The sequence below is a fragment of the Natrix helvetica genome (assembly GCF_964273705.1).
Source record: "Natrix helvetica genome assembly, chromosome: 1".
Lineage (NCBI taxonomy): Eukaryota > Metazoa > Chordata > Lepidosauria > Squamata > Natricidae > Natrix > Natrix helvetica.
The window spans coordinates 214,251,749-214,264,861 of NC_138548.1; the positions used below are offsets into that span (position 1 = coordinate 214,251,749).

The following is a 13,113-nucleotide window of genomic DNA, read 5'->3' on the forward strand; positions in this document are numbered from 1 at the left end:
ATTGGATTCCTAAACCTAGAATAAAGAAATACAGTAGAATAGAAGAGCTTAACATATTTTGTTTCAAAACCAGATGATTATTTTTTAAATGAGTAAATCAGCCTATTGGTCCTATGTGGTTATTCTATATTCTACTCCTCCCCAAGTTGATGTCCTCCAGATTGGATCCATAACGCAAAAAGGATTGGCCTTGCTGGCTGTGAACTATGGGAACTGAAGCCCAAGGTCTATGGGAGAATAGATAAAGAAAGGCTGGGCAGCATCCCGAGGTCTCAAGCAGAGACCTTTCCCAACGCTGCTGTCTGAATAAGCACTATTAATCCAAGACAGCAGGGCTCAAGAGGCGGTCTAACAGGCAAAGCATCTGTTGAACCATTGGGAGCCCAGCAGATGAGCTTCTGCTCATCAGAGCTGTCATTACCTTGGGCTGCCCCAGACGAGGAGAAGCTGCTCTCCAGAGGCCAAGAGGGTATCTGCCCTTTCAAAATATTTGCGTCTCAGAGTGAGTGGCAGCTCTGATCCTTTAAACACCCACTTGTGGCAGGCAACCCACACACAATGGCCTGTGGGTGGGGAGAGCCGGAGTCTGTTACAACACAGAACCGATAAGGCCTGACTGTCGACAGAAACAGCAGGGAGAGCCAGTTGCTTCTGCTCATTATCAGGCGGCGGCGTGGGGAATTCCTCAGGAATGCAAGGGAGACGAAGGTGGTATGTCTGGATCAACATGTTCCCATTCTCTGGAGTTTCTCTGGGAAGAGAATGTTTGGAGAACTGACTGCACAGCCCTCACTCAGAGCAGACAGTATGTCCCTGAACAAATCTATCGACATTATTTGCATAGGATATTAATCATTTTTCCCTAGTTGGATTTTGTAACCATTTCCTATAAATTTGCATAAATTGTAACCAACATTGATGCAGAATCATTAATTACATAAAATATAAATAGTTATGAAAATATGGCTGTGAAAGTTGGACCCTAATTAAGGCTGAGTGCCAAAGAATGGAGGCCTTTGAACTGTGGTGCTGGAGAAGACTCCTTCAAGTCCCTTGGGCTGCAAGGCGATCAAGCCGATCAGTCCTAGAGGAGATCAACCCTGACTACTCTTTAGAAGGCCAGATCCTGAAGATGAAACTCAAATACTTTTTGGCCACCTAATGAGAAGGAAGGACTCACTGGAGAAGAGCCTAATGCTGGGAAAGACTGAGGGTAAAAGAAAAAGAGGACGACAGAGAATGGGGTGGCTGAATGGAGTCACCGAAGCAGTAGGCGTGAGCTTAAAAAGACTCCAGAGGATGGTAGAGGACAGGAAGGCCTGGAGGAACATTGTCCATGGGGTCACGATGGGTTGGACATGACTTCACAACTAAAAGCAACTAACAACAATAATAAATAGTTAAATGTAAACAGTTTAGGGTTGGACTTTGGCCCCAAAGGATTTAACCATTGGATCCTCTAATCCACTTCGCAACCAAAAGGTAACCCTACATTACAAGTGAGTTCATATACAGCAAAATTAATACAATCATAAACCATATATCATGCTACATCGTGGGTGTCAAACTTGCATCATCATGTTGTCACATGACATATCGTGACTTTTCCCTCCTTCGCTAAACTGTGGCTAACACGTGACGCATCCAGCTTGCTGGCCGCCAGTTTTATACCCTTGTGCTAAATTATAGTTTGTTTAACCTTGATTTCTAATCCACTTTTCTTTCAGGGATTTGAGGCAGATTACATGTCCTCATTTCCCACAACAATCCTATTTGATCATGCTTTGTTTAGCTATGGTTTACTGAATAAACCACATTTGTGCATTCACACATGCTACATAATAAACCATACTTTACAAACTACAGTGGCTGGGTTTTCATGAAATCAAACAAGACAGTTACAGTACAGTATGATTTATTGCAATGCATGAAGTTAAAGCCAGTGTTGGAAGGAGCAATTTGATCCAGGAATACAAACATTCAATATTTCCCCATTTCTTGGCTCAAGATGCATGGCTCATTTCCTTTCTTTCAAAAAAAGCTGATCCTGAGGCTTTGCCACATATTTTGTACTTAATCAACATTTCCTCTACAATTTCAGTTGCAGAATGATGAAGCGATATCAGAATACTATACAGAATTCAGATCATTTTCATGGTTACTGCAGATATTCCCAACTTTTTCCTTTACATGGAATCTATCTTTTCTGAAAGTATTTGAGGACCATATGATCAGGGTTGAAAAGGGTCGCTGAGCATCATGTCATATGCATTTCTTTCTATACCATCTTTAGTAGTCAAAATCAAGATTCATTTCTTTTGATTGCAAAAATCTTGTAGGATTGCTAAATCTTATTAGTTTTCCTAGCCCCAACTTTTGTGAGTCTGGATGAGAATGTCAAAATCCTGTGCAATTTGGAGATTTTCCATATTTTTGATACATTTAAAATAGTTATTTTATGTTAACATGTGGACATGGAGCCACCATAATCATTTTCCAGGCACCAGGCTGAGAAACAGTAAATTAGTTGATCTTGTCTGGATTTGGAAATTAAACTGGGTCAGGCCTGAATAGTATTTGGAGGGGGGAACACCAGGATTGTAGGCTCGACTGAGAAGTTGAAAAAAAAAAGCAATGGCAATCCATTTCCATACTGAAGCCAACAAAAGTGTGTAGAGATAACTAGAATGTCACTACTATAGGAAACGGACTCCCTAAATTATGGATTATAAATATACTCTGATAAAAATACTGATGAAAATTGTGAAATCTTTCAATACCAGTGTATGGGAGTGGGGCAAAATCAAACAATAGGGGATTTCTGTAGTTTTTCTTCACAAACTTTATCAGATTGCCATTATCGAAGAATGTGTAGGAGGAGAGGCTTAGAAACAGGCAAATATAAACAAAATAATACAGCATCCATAAGCAGCCCGGGTATTCAGATGTCAAACTACTGAACTGAATCCAAGTTTATGTGCATAAAATGTAGCAGCAATCCCATATGGTTCTCTGCAGGAAATCTGAATAAAAAGAATGGTGTCAGACTGCAGAGCTGAAGCCTACATATGCTCACATTTATTGTTGATCACATGTATGTATGTAAGATTATAGTCTAAACAAGGACATTCCATTACTGTAGTTATTAATGAATTAGATGCGAAGCTGGTTTAATTTCCTCAAGGTCAATCCAGGTAAAGAGCAGAACCATCTATAGTCAGAAGACTTAGAGGTCTCTTATTTCAAAAACTCTCCCTTAAGAATGATTAAGTCTGCATTAAGACATTATTGTTATTATCATCTCCGACATGGGAAATTAAAGCAATTTGCATATGGAAGCCACTTGGGAATTTATGGCCAACGAACATGGTAAGCGAATATGGGGCTACTGAGAAGTAAAGCCCATAGACTTAGTAAGTAGTGTTTACAAGAATAGCAGCTTTCTATATACCGTATGCCACAGGTGGCACGCAGAGCCCTCTCTAGGGGCATGCGAGCTGTTGCCCCAGCTCAGCTCCACTGTGCATATGTGTGCGCCTCCTGCCGGCCTGCTGGTTTTTGGGGGGTTTCTGCTGTGTATGCGTGGGGGGCATATGCGTGGGGTCATGAATGCAATTTTGGGGGTCGTGGGTCTTGCAGAGGGTCATGCATGCACGCGCAGGGGGAGTGTCGTATGCGCACTGCATTATGGCATGCAATGACAATATTAGCCATCACTGCTATATATCATGATCGTCAACTTCCATCTATGCTTGAGTACAACTTCATTGGCTCTGCTTGTATGTTGCGCAGTATGGAAATTATAGTTTCACATTAAAGACCATCACAAGGATGGATAAGGAGGATTGTTGTTTAAAAGTCATCTGATCTTGAAAGAACAGTTCTTTGGGGAACTGAATGAATAAGAAAGGGAACATCATCGTGGGACATACGTTCATTTTAAAAAAAAAACACATAATGATGCAGAAATGAATAGAATATGAAACAGGTACTCTGCACATGTTTAAGCCCTGCTGTTTATTTGCCCATTCAAAGATCACCCATTCTAATGCTACCTGCCCATCTAAGGTCTCATTCACTGCAAAGATGACGTTCTCCAGAAATGTCGGAAGCTCATTTTTTTTGTTCCGCTAGTGTTTATCGGGAGTTGTAGTTTGAAGAGGAATAGCTCCCCACAACTGGTCGTAATTGTTCTTTTCTTTTAAACTACAACTCCCAGCAGCAGCAGCAGCAGCCACCGCCCAGGAAATGTACGTAGATGGCCCGATGCAGAGGTCGCTGGTGAGTGTCCGTAGAGGGTGGCCCTGAGAAAAGACGGGGAAAGACCGGTGGGCGGTTCTGAGAAACGAGGGGCGGCAGCGGGGAGGAGAAGCTTTCCCCTCTCTCAGCGATTGTTTTACTTTTGTTCGTGGCTGGCAAAGTTGTTTCTTTACTTGGAGGGCTGGGTAGGGAAAGAACGTAAGGACACACACACACACGTCCGCCCTTTGGGTCTTGCCTCTACATGAAAATCTGTTCTTTATCTCGGGCTCCTATTAATTTGGAGTAAATAGCCTCTTAAAATTGAAGTTCTTTGCCAGGGATCCAAGTAAGTAGTTGGTGGCTGGCCGTCTTCCTTAAATTGGATTACTGATGCTTCTGAAATACCTTCTTAAAATGCCTTGCAGATGAACAGTTATTGTTCCTCCTTGATGTCACTATTACACATTTTTGCATTAGTCCAAGCTCTTCCATCAAGGTTAAGGAAAAGATACTAAGAAACCAAATGGGTGGGGAAATTGCTGACTGAATTAAAGAACCATCCCACTTTGGCAAGGTGCTATCATAGTTTTATTTTATTTATTTTATCAAGCATGTATAAGAAGAGATATAAGTATAAACATGATTATGAATATAGGAAATGGATACGAGTAAGGGGACAGTAGGACAGGGACGGTAGGCACGTTGGTGTGCTCCATACAGACCTTTTAGGAGGTCAACAGTAGACAGTTAAAGGTTAAAAGTTATGGGGACTTGGGGATGAAACCACAGAGTCAGGTAGTGCATTCCAGGCATTGACCACCCTGTTGCTGAAGTCATATTTTCTGCAATCAAGTTTGGAGCGACTTTACGTTAAGTTTGTATCTATTGTATGATTGTGTATTGTGGTTGAAGCTGAAGTAGTCATTGACCGGTAGATCATTGTAGCAGATAATTTTGTGTACTATGCTCAGGTCAGACTGAAGGCGGCATAGTTCTAAGTAGTCTAAGCCCAAAATTTCAAGCCTGGTGTGTATGAGGTATTCTGTTGTGAGCAGAAGCATGGAGGACTCTTTTGGTCTGGAGCAGAGGGGTATCAATACACTACAGCAAAGTTACTGGATAAAACTCCCATTATCCATAGCCAGCCCCTATATGGGTGATAATTGCCTGTGTTATAGAGTAAGTCATGCTGTCTTGAGCTTAGCTGAACTTTCCTCTGGATGAATTCTGTTCAGAGTTGCTCTATGTGATATAGTAGAGAGTTTACTGAGTACAACAGCTATTCAGGGGGGAAAAAGTCACATCGACTACATTTCTTGTTCAATTCAACCACACTCTAGGAAGCTGTGATTTTCTATTGAGTCTTAGATATCCGAAATAGTTTACCACTGCTCTTAGGTTTACGACTTATAGAGAGATGATGAAGAAGGAAATGGGAAGAAGGGAAAAAGACAATGCAGGCACCGGTTCTTTAATAGACAGTTTTATACTGCCTTGTGATAGGAACAGGCTGTTTGCAGACCTTGTTAACTCTACAAAATAATCTTGTGACATGATCCTTCTTTAAAATGGCTTAACTATAGCCTTGTTGGTTTTATAGGGTGGGCTCTTAGCCGTTTGAAGTTTGTTTCAAGACTGCTAGCTACTGTCTCCCCTAAAACTGTCAGTAAGGTTTGTGGGGTGCTGGATGATACTCTGATCTACTTGGTTCTTAATGCACAGAAACTTATTTATTTATTTATTTCTTAGATTTTTAAACCGCCCCCTCTCCCAAAAAGGGACTCGGGGCGGTGTACAGTCAGTGCATAAAATACAGACATAACAATAAAATACATTTAAAATACATTAGAGGGGGAGATAGACTGTACAAGAAATAAATACCTAAAAACATCCCAATTAAAACCCCAAACCCAATTAAAATAAATCCCCGGGAGGTAAAACTAAGAAAGTGCCAAGCCAGCTGATTGAAATAGGTGAGTCTTTAACTTTTGACGGAAGGAACGGAGGTCAGTGGTAGTTCGAATATCAGGGGGGAGGTCGTTCCAGAGGGTTGGGCCCATCACAGAGAAGGACCTACTCCTAGGTGTCGCCCGCTGGCATTGCCTAGCGGACGGCACCAGGAGGAGCCCCTCCCTGTGTGAGCGGATAGGTCGCAGGGACGAATGTGGTAGGATGCGATCCTGCAGATAACTAGGTCCTGTGCCATGGAGCGCTTTAAAGATGGTGATCAATACCTTGAAACGCACCCGGAAGGCCACAGGTAGCCAGTGCAGCTCGCGCAGGAGAGGTGTTACGTGGGAGTAACGTGTACTCCCCATAATAACCCGCGCGGCTGCGTTCTGAACTAGCTGCAGTCTCCGGATGCGTCCCAAGGGAAGCCCCATGTAGAGAGCATTGCAGTAGTCCAGGCGAGACGTCACCAGCGCATGAGTGACCGTGCGCAGGGCACTCCGGTCCAGTAGGGGGCGCAATTGGCGCACCAGGCGAACCTGGTGGAACGCCCCCCTTGCCACGGCTGCCACATGATCCTCCATTGACAGCCGGGCATCAAGGAGGACGCCCAAATTGCGCGCCCGCTCCACAGGGGACAGTTGTTCGCCCCCTATGGCCAGCGATGGAGTCAGCTGGCTGAACCGAGGTGCCGGTACCCACAGCCACTCTGTCTTGGAGGGGTTGAGTTTGAGTCTGTTGTCCCCCATCCAGACCCCGACGGCTTCCAAACACCGGGACATCACTTCGACAGCCTCGTTGGGGTGGTTTGGGGTTGAAATGTACAGCTGAGTATCATCAGCGTACAGGTGGTACTCAACCCCAAAACCACGGATGATCTCACCCAGCGGCTTCACATATGCGTTGAACAGGAGGGGCGAGAGGACCGACCCCTGCGGCACCCCACAAGTGAGTGGCCTCAGGGACGACCTCTGCCCCCCTGTCAACACACATTGCTTCCGGTCGGAGAGGTAGGAGCCGAACCACCGCAAAACGGTGCCTCCGACTCCCATCCCCTCCAACCGGCGCAATAGGATACCATGGTCGATGGTATCAAAAGCCGCCGAGAGGTCTAATAGGACCAGGATAGAGGAACAACCCCTATCTCTGGCCCTCCAGAGATCATCGACCAACGCGACCAAGGCCGTCTCAGTGCTGTGCCCGGGTCGGAAGCCGGACTGGCGTGGGTCTAGATAGTCGGATTCGTCCAGGTGTCGTGGAAATTGCTGCGCCACCACATTCTCAACAACCTTCGCCAAGAAGGGGAGGTTGGAGACTGGACGATAATTAGCTAGCTCCATTGGGTCGAGCGAAGGCCTCTTGAGCAAGGGTCTCACCACCGGCTCTTTCAAGGTGGTTGGTAAGTATCCCTCACCCAGTGAGGCGTTCACCAGGCCCAGGAGCCAGCCTCATGTCACCTCCCAGGCTGCCAGCACCAGCCAGGAGGGGCACGGGTCCATTAAACATGTGGAGGGTCGCAGCCGTCCACGCAACCTGTCCAAATCCTCGGGGGCAACAGAGTCAAACTCCTCCCAGAATGGTCTCTCAAGACTCGCTGTTGGCGGCTCGTCTGGTCCACTGACGGAGGTCCACCCGCTCCGGATCTGATCGATTTTGTCCTGAAGATATTCCCCAAACTCCTCTGCTCTACCCTGTAAGGGTGTCTCCCGCGCCCCCTGTGACAAAAGGGAGCGGGTCACCCGAAACAGGGCGGCAGGGCGGTTATCCGCGGACGCAATAAGGGCAGCACAATATCTACGTTTGGCCGCTCTTATTGCCACAAGGTAAGTCCGCAAATAGGCTCTTACCTGTGTTCGGTCAGATTCGGAGCGTGAGGACCTCCACCTGCTCTCTAGACGTCTCCTGTGGCGCTTCATCACCCTAAGCTCCTCAGTGAACCAAGGAGCCCGGGTGGGTCGATGCCGCAGGAGAGGTCGCAAAGGCGCAACCCGGTCCAAGGCCCCAGTCGTCGCCCTATTCCAGGCAGTCACTAGGTTCTCGGAGCGGGAGCGGGACAAGGCTACAGGTATTGGCCCAAGCTCCGTCTGGAATCTATCCGATTCCATCAGGTGCCTGGGGCGGTACCAGTTTATAGAGTCTGGTTCCGCCTCCTCGCGGTGGGGGATAGCGCCAGGGAAGTCCAGCCGGAGGGATGAGTGGTCTGACCATGACAGGGGTGTGATGACTAAATCCCCTATTCCCAGATCACTCGTCCACTGCTCAGATACAAAAATGAGGTCCAGTGTGTGGCCCCCTTCGTGAGTGGGGCCCTGCACTAATTGGGTCAGGTCCATGGCCATCATGGAAGCCATGAACTCCCGAGCCACCTCAGAAGCCGCTCCCGCCGACGGCAAATTGAAGTCCCCCATGACCAGAAGTCTGGGAGTCTCAATTGCCGTCGATGAGATTAGCTCGAGGAGCTCGGGCAGGGCTGCTGATGCATAGCGAGGAGCCAAGTATACAATCAGCAAGCCCCACTGCCTCCCTGGGCCCCAGTTCACACCAAGGGACTCACACCCGGGTATCTGAGGGACAGTGAACTCCCTCGGCTCTAAACAATCCCGAATAACCACCGCCACCCCACCACCCTTACCCAGGGCCCGGGGCTGATGGAATGCCCGGAAACCTGGTGGGCACATTTCCACGAGGGGTAAACCACCCTCGTGGCCCAACCAGGTCTCTGTTATCCCCGCAAGGTCTAGCTCCCCCTCTGAGATCAACTCATTAATGAGGGGGGCCTTGTTGGTAACAGACCTTGCGTTGCAAAGCATCAGCCGCAGGCCCTGGCTCTGTAGCACCTGTCCACCTAGACTGCAGGGGTTGGTACAAGCGACCGGGCATAACCAGCAGCCACGGTCTCCCAACCGACCTTGAGATCTTATCCTGTCCTCGCATCCCTTCCTCCCCACGACCGTTGTAATAGGACAACCCTCTGCTCGAATGATCTTTACTTTCCCCACCACCACCGCATCCCCGTCCTTCCTAGACTCACCCATTTGTCCGGCACTGGCTCTCCTCCCGGTCTGAATAGCCCTCCCCCCCACCCTGGAACCCCCTAAAAAAGATAAAAAACATTTTACTAAAAATCCCCTTAGCTTCCGGTTCCTGCACCTCTCGGGGTCCACGAACCCGTCCTCGAGGCGGGCCCTTGAAAGAGCCAAGGGCCAAACCTGCGAGAGAGGGGCCTCCCGCAGGCGGAGCAAATCTAGCCTCGAATAAATTATTATCAAAGTTCCAATAGGGGTTAAGGTGCTGTAGGTGGTAAGAATAAGTCGGTAAGGGGGGAAGGTTGAACTTCATGGAGCTTTTTAAAGATTTGTCAAACATAAACAAATTTCCAAGAAAAAAATTAACATTTCAATTTTGCATAGGAGAAATAAACTCTTGATGTTTTTATCTCAACAGATTGTAAAGTTATTATACATTCTACATTCATAATAAATTTGATTTTCTTCAAAGCCACCCAAAAACAAATCAAAACACTGAAATCTTTAACTTCCCAATACATTATCATAAAATCTTATTCAGAAAAAAAAACCCAGACTTTTTATCACTTCAAGGCCACAGAATTGGATGTGTAGAGGCCTTTCCCCACTTCTGTTTAACATGCTGTCTGCCCTCCTTGAGTTAGAAAACTATAATGGCATGAAATTTGCTGATCCCACTGCTGATAAACCTAGCCTTCTTTTATTATCTCTTTCCCACTGCTGGACACCTGGCATTCCCTCCAAAATAATAGCTAACAAAGTCTAATGGGCTTCCTTCACCTTGAGTTTGTCCTTGGATGGTGCTGGAAGAAGGGGGGAAAGTTTTCTTTAAATTGTCTTTAGCAGTTGGCTGCTTACCCAGGAGTTGGGGACAAGAGAAAGGCAGTGTCATATGGATGCAACAAAAAAATAGATATATGGCCTGGCATGTTTGTATCATCGTTAAATGAAAACCCAAACACACTATTTTAAGACTGAAAGTGCCTTTTTTGTGCTGTCAGTATTTTGCTGAGTTTCTTGAGGTACAAAAATCCCACGGGATGCCTCCACAGCTAGAAAGGAACTGCATAGTACATTAGAATGTGCACAACATTTACTTATTGTATTTATTACATTTTTACTCCACCTTTGGATGTGGAGACTCTAGAAAGAGTGCAGAGAAGAGCAACAAAGATGATTAGGGGACTGGAGACTAAAACATATGAAGAACGGTTGCAGGAACTGGGTATGTCTAGCTTAAGAGAAAGAAGGACTAGGGGAGACATGATAGCAGTGTTCCAATATCTCAGGGGTTGCCACAAAGAAGAGGGAGTCAATCTATTCTCCAAGGCACCTGAGGGTAGAACAAGAAGCAATGGGTGGAAACTAATCAAGGAGAGAAGCAACTTAGAACTGAGGAGAAACTTCCTGACAGTTAGAACAATTAATCAGTGGAACATCTTGCCTCCAGAAGTTGTGAATGCCCCAACACTGGAAGTCTTTAAGAAGATGTTGGATAGCCATCTGTCTGAAACATATAGGGTTTCCTGCCTAGGCAGGGACTAGAAGACCTCCAAGGTCCCTTCCAACTCTACTATTGTATTGTATTGTATTGTATTGTATTGTATTGTATTGTATTGTATTGTATTGTATTGTATTTATTGTATTTATTGTATTGTATTATATTATATTGTATTTTATTTGTAACTTTATAAATAACTCAAGGGAGCAAACATAGCTGATATTCCCTTCTATTTTTCCCACAACCACCTTTTGAGGTAGGTTGGGCTGAGAGAGAATGTGATTGACCCAAGGTCACCCAGTTGGCTTTGCTGCCTACGGTGGGACTAGAATTCACAGTCTCAGGGTTTTTAAGCCAACACCTTAATCACTATACCAAATTGACTGTTTTTCCAGAGATTCAGCCACCAATTTAACCTATTGTGCGAACCAATGTGTTGCACTGACTAAACCATATTTTGTAGTTGGGCACGCCATTATAACTTTGGTTTTAGGATTGGGATTAATTCATTTATTAGATGAACTGAGCATATCAGTCCAGAGCAGTGTTTCTTAAACTTCTTGATCTCTCTTTTAAAAATTATTTAGGACTCCCAAAAAGCTTTCGCTTGTATGGATTATATTAATATTTATATAATATTTATATAAATACATCAATTTTATTAATAAAACTGATGCATTTATAGAATATTTATTGAATCATTAAAAATAACAATATTAAACCCTTTAGATATGACCCAACCTATTTTTCATGAAAACCCCTCCCTCCTTTTTTAAACAAATAAAAATAGTAGCAAAAACAATGACGTTAAATTTTTGCAAATATCTTCAGTATCTGAAAAATAATTTTGGTTTTGCAGATCTCTCAGATGGTCTTGCGGGACATGCATTGGGGGGCTTAGAAAATTCCGAATTATGTCACTGTTTTCTATTCTGTTTTCTCTAAAGGTTGTTTTGCAGGCTGACGCTGTCTTGCTATCCTAGTATATCAGAAAGCAACCAGTCCTATGCAGTTACAATGAGAAAAGGCACAGCTATGTTGAAACAGCACACATGTGCCTGAAAATGAGAATTGTAAACCAACTGTGCAATAAAACCAGGCGAAATATTTGTAAAGGATGCTTTCCAAACTATGTTAGAATGAGTGAAATATCTCCTGAAGTTCTTGGGCTGCCATGTTAATTCAAAGTCTGTCCCCTAGGGTTGTCTCCATATGTAGCTGCTTCTCTTTGAGGGTGATCCCTATAGAGCCGTGATGGCGAACCTACAGCATGCGTGCCGGAAGTGGCACACAGAGCCGCTGCCCGTTGCTCTTCTGGGTTCTGGTGTGCCGGCCAGCTGGTCTTCCAAGTATGTGGGAGCGCTGGAAACTGGAAGAGCAGCCGCCTGGTGCTTGCTGGGAAGATGATCTTCTGGTTTCCAGCATGTGCATGCACACTGGCCAGCCTGTCTTCACACACACACATGCACACCAGAAACCGCAAGACCAGGTGGCCAGTGCACACGCATACACCAGAAACTGGAAAATCATCTTCCCAACACGCGCACGCACACTGGACAGCTGCTCTTCCAGTTTCCAGTGTGTGCGTGTGCGCACACACATTCCTGTTTCAGCACTCGGTGCTATAGAAGGTTCTCCAACACTGCTATAGAGGTAGCCAGAAAAGCAAAGTTCAAGAGGAATTATCTTGATTTTTTTAACTTTAGCTTCCAATGTCCTCAAATCACACTTGGAAGAATTTGGGCTTTTCAAATGCTAGACGCACAAAATGTAACAAGACACAGGTGCAAAAAAAAAAAAAAAAAAAAGCCAATCAGATGTTCTCCAGTTGTGTGGACTCTTCAACTACTGTAATTTGCAGCCATTGTTGCTATTGTGTGTGAAGATAGATACCAAACAGGATGAAACCAGCTGTTGATTGCTCCCACAAGCAGTATACACAGCATTGGGCCGATCTGTATATGTGAAAAGAAGCTGCCATCTTAATTTCCAAGCTGTGCTTCATTTAGAGACAAAACCATTTCTTATTGTTCCCGCTACGAAAATGCTTCAAGTCAGAATCCTTTTTTAGTTTCTTCAAATGATCTTGTTATTTTACAATAAATCAACAGGCAGGCACCCCCCTGATTGAAGCAACTGAAACTCACAGGCTGCATTATCTTGCATAGTGTTACATCTAATAAGTTTTTTTTTTAATTTATAAAAGGTATATCGCTTTTCATTTATTAAAAACAATCCCAAAGCAAGGGAAGCGATGAATTAAAACACATTTCAATAAAATAACTTGGCGGTAACCGTAAAATTGCCATCTTGTAAACACATTGCTTCCCCAATTGACCCCATCTTCAAAAACACAAAACAGCTAGAACTCCAGCGCACAAAACTATGTAACAA

The 13,113-nt window shown here is 44.8% G+C and overlaps 1 protein-coding gene across 2 annotated transcripts in view; it reads left to right on the plus strand.

The window, feature by feature from the left end:
- Nucleotides 1-4,237: 4,237 nt before the first annotated feature.
- Nucleotides 4,238-13,113, plus strand: part of SMUG1 (single-strand-selective monofunctional uracil-DNA glycosylase 1) — a 30,416-nt gene continuing 21,540 nt past the window's right edge. For both annotated transcript variants that reach the window (XM_081939165.1, XM_081939167.1), the window contains exon 1: nucleotides 4,238-4,281. The gene's annotated coding sequence lies outside the window, so the exon portion shown is untranslated. The remainder of the gene's footprint in view (nucleotides 4,282-13,113) is intronic.